Consider the following 4,543-nt stretch of genomic DNA (forward strand, 5'->3'; position numbering starts at 1 on the left):
TGGTGTTTTTTAGCAGTAAAATATGTGTTAAAAACGTATTTTGGAGTGTGTGTTTATCATGCATAAATGTATATTTCGATAGGAATACAATGACATAGTGTGGTCTAAACTAAGTTTCGATAAAGACATGGGAGATAGAAGTTGAAGTGCATATCATTAAACGTTTTTGTTATAAACATCGGATTAAAGCTGTCAACTTAATTGTTATAAAAATTTGATTAACGATTGCATTGAGGTAAGCGTGTCGGAAACCTGTTTTCCCGGTTCGAATGTTTACACGTTAACTTACATAAACTGTATTCATACGCGTTTTAAATATAGAGAATAATAGGTTAGTGTTGATTATAGATCAGGTTTATCATGCGAGGCTTAGAAAACAAAAAGCTCGAGCCTTGGCGAGTGCTTTTTCGTTTTCGTGCCGACCATGATAAACCTGATCTATAATCAACACTGACCTATTATTCTATTTATCCCACTTTTTATTCAGTAAACTTTTTTTATTTAAACAAAATAAGTTTTCATGAGTGTTTGTCGTACTTTGATAATGACTGTAGTGTAACCAAGGCGAGTGTATTACTCCGCGTTTCAAAAATAACCGCTGATCAAATAATCTTTTTTTAAATCAGAATATCGTTCTGTAACAAAGTGTCGAGGGTTATTAATTACAATTTTAATCATATTGAATTGCAAATCTTAAAGTTTTATGATATCAATATGACATTAAGTTGTTATATACAAGGAACTACATTTGTTTACAACGTAGCCTAACACCACACACAATTCACTTTCGATAACAAACCATCAAGTCGATCACGAGGTGCACAATATTTGCTTCTTTGTTATAATATTGGTTATTTCGTGACGAAATAACAAAGATTACTTGGATTTAAGCTAATTATATACATTTTGAATGTTGAAAGTGGCACCAAAGAATTGTGAGGCAAAGTTGTTTGAACTAGAGAAAGACATTTGCTGGTGAAGTGACTGGGTGGGGCGAACATCAAGATCAACTTGTTCGACGGTAGACAGTGGTTGTCTAGGCTGCATTTCGGCCATAGTTTCGGTGCATGAAGGTGAACAAGAGGAATCTGTTGGATTGTTACATTTACTGGACTGAACAAGAATGAACACTTTTGCTGCTGTTCAACAGATATGTTGGAATAATTGGTTATGGACTGGACATTTTTTGCCCTGTTATGGCCATGGTTTCAGTGGGTGGAATGTTTGCATTTCGAAGTTTTTTGACCAGGAATTTGCGAACTGAGTGGTTCGTTATTCTCTTGTGCTTGAGAAAGCCGGCGTCTTTTGCCATGGCCTTCAGCATCTGACCTAGCTTGTTGAAACCCAATTGTTGACGCAAGAACCACTGGGATGCAGTGTCATTTGTGCGTATTGCCAGGTTGGAAAGATGCTTTGAAGAAAAATCAGATGGACACATATCCGAGTACAGCTTGTAAATTAACACAGGATTTCTTGGTCCAGACGATTGTTTTCTACGGTCAAAGGGGAGCAACTCGAACTGACTTCTTCAAAGGGGAGCTACAACAACAGAACCTATTTGCATAGTGTTAAATTTACCTAATACTAGAGGTTTTAATAAAAATAAATGACAAAAAAACAAGTTTTTATGCTACTTTTCTTTGTTTTAAGGTCATTAAGATTGACAAACTTTTGAGTGTTTTTATTATTGATGCACTTGGCAAATACAGGTGACGAGGTGCGTGGGAAAAAGTAGTCCCGGTTCGGCAGTTGATGACGTCATTTCGTGCCATTGATTATAGCCTTGCCGTTGATTATAGATGAAATTTAATCAACGGGGCTTTAATCAAACGAATTCGCTGTAAAAGTGGGATAAAAACTATGGCGTACCGTTTTAGTCATTGTTTTGTCAGTTTTGTTAAAGTAAAAAATACATTTGTTAACTGTTTTCGTTAGTTTTTGTATATAATAAAAGGAATATTACGCTAGTCAATTGTTCCAAGAGTTTTTATCACTCTCGTGGCTTGTGCTATTTTGCATCACACTCGAGGCTCCGCCTCTCGTGTGATACGTCATCACACAAGCCACTCGAGGGATACAATCTCGTGGAAGAATTGACTAGCGTAATATTCCGTATATATTACACATGTGTAATACAACATTTTAAGCGTTTTCATTGGCTTTGTTTTCGTTTATTGACCAATCGCATTTTTGTTGTTGCTGAAATGACGTTGCAACGTCAAATGACGTCATGAAATGTAAATAACATGCGGGGTTTATCATTATTTTTGCGTAAATATTTATTTAATTTGCTCATTTAAAAGCATGTGATAAAAAGGATCTGACACTCGTTGTCATATCATACCATATTTTATTAAACTCGTCCAGGAAATTCGTTAGTCATCATAAAATATGGTATGAAATGACAACTTGTGCCAGATCCTATATTAATTGCATGAAAAACATGAAGTCTTTGAAGAGTTTTGCTAATTAATTACACCTCTAAATCAATGCAATATTTCAAGTCTTTTGAGGCTATAAGAGGAAGAGTTACATTCTTATCGTGTTATCGAAACCTGTTGAAGCTCTTTCTAACATGTAATGTACTGGCTATGGTGTCCGCCCTTTAACCAGAGAACGGTCTCGAGATCTTTTCAAAGAAACCAAGAATTGGTTCTCTACTGGAAACGGACGTAAGAGTGTCTCTTTAAGCCCAAAGGCTTCGATGCGACCGCATTTAAATAAATAGGCGATAAAAAGATCGACTCTTATAACAGTTTTGTTTGTGCTTATTTGGATCAGTAGCGAGTGTCCCCATATATGATCATTATATTCAAATTTCAAGTTTCAGATGTTGTCATCGGTAGAATTACTTTTTATTGTGTTGTCGAAACATTTCTTGTGTGATATTTCACACTTTGTAAATGGGTTCCTTGCCATAAATAATGAGGCCACATGATGTCATAGTGTCTCTGCTGATAAATGGTATATTTTAGTCGATAATACTAGTAATCAAAATAATCAAACAATAAGAAAAACACAAATCAAGTTTACCAAACATTCGAGTTTTCCGTTTTGAAATATATCATAGTAATCTAAAAAAACTTGTCGTGACCGTTAATTTTGATTGAACGCCCACAATCTTTCAGCCTTTTACGTTTTAATTAATTATTCGTGGAAAACATTGAGGGATTGATTCGCGTGTGATATTGTAAACTCTTAAGATTACGAACCACTCCCAACCGTTCACAACATTTGAAAGGATTTAGATCTTTCTTCTTCCAGGCTTATGATTTCGGCAGATTTTTCCCATATTATGCACACAACAAGCACATAATCATATTGTTGTTTTTGAAACCAAATAATGCAATCATTCTGAGTCGATTTTTGTTTCGTTTGTGTTATTGAAATGCAGCATGCATATATGCATTAATTAATAAATTTAAAATTGGTGTCAAACCGCGATATGTATATACACGGTGCCTATACCACATGACTTATAAGTATCTTTTCAGTAAAGTGCAACCGCGCGTTTGTAATATGAAGTCCCCACACTGATCCGACATTTTTTTAACGTTCACACGCGCGGTTGCACTTTACTGAAAAAATACTTATTTGTTTAAAAAGATAATGATACCTAAAGAAAACTCTTATGAATGAGCGGGCTCTCCAAATTATCCCATTAAAATGGTGAAATAATTAAAAAGAGATTCATAAAAATGTTAACTGGGTCGCGCTTTATTCTCCCAACACAGATCCGAAAAAGTCACGCGGTATAGGCACCGTGAAACAGCTGAACAAGCTATTTTACCAAGTTTGTTACCTTGTATAATTACTTCAGATGCCTCGCTAGGAATCGCGTGTACAGAAACAATTTTTTGATAACAATGATAATGGCAATGGCAATAGGTTTATTTGTATTGAAAGGCCTCAACATACATGCAGTATTCATAAGTAGTGACATGGTATATAATATTAACAACAATAATGGTGAGACGTGTTAAGTAAAAACAAAAAAAAGAATAATGTCTATGGACATATAGGAAATCATGTAAGCGTTAGTTAAATGTTTTTGAAATAATATCTAAGACAGGTGATAAAGATAAACATGCCCTTCCAAAAAGATCTTTGTGCGGAAAACATCATCAAACAATTTATTGACATACATTTTCTTGAATTATACACACCAGGTTTATGAAATATTATAAAGTTAACAAAACAAACAAACACAATAATGAAATAATTGATCGTACAGAAATTTGAGAATAGCACGGATAATTTTTGTATTCACATACATATTATGAGCGGAGTTTAAAAGAATGTTTCTTAAACATAAAAATACAACAATAAAAATATATATGTTTGTAAAGATAAATAACAGGCATATGCTTTGAGTGAACGAGTAGATTAAAAATATTTGAATATAAACAATGCTTTTGTCATGACAAAGCATTATTACATAATTTTGTAGCAGGTATATTTATATACTATCGAAACAGATTGGGAACAAAGCGTACAAAGCATACAACGCCGGAGAGATTACTGCGAGCTGATGCAAATTTTT

This window comes from Dreissena polymorpha, chromosome 13 (assembly GCF_020536995.1).
Source record: "Dreissena polymorpha isolate Duluth1 chromosome 13, UMN_Dpol_1.0, whole genome shotgun sequence".
Classification (NCBI taxonomy): domain Eukaryota; kingdom Metazoa; phylum Mollusca; class Bivalvia; order Myida; family Dreissenidae; genus Dreissena; species Dreissena polymorpha.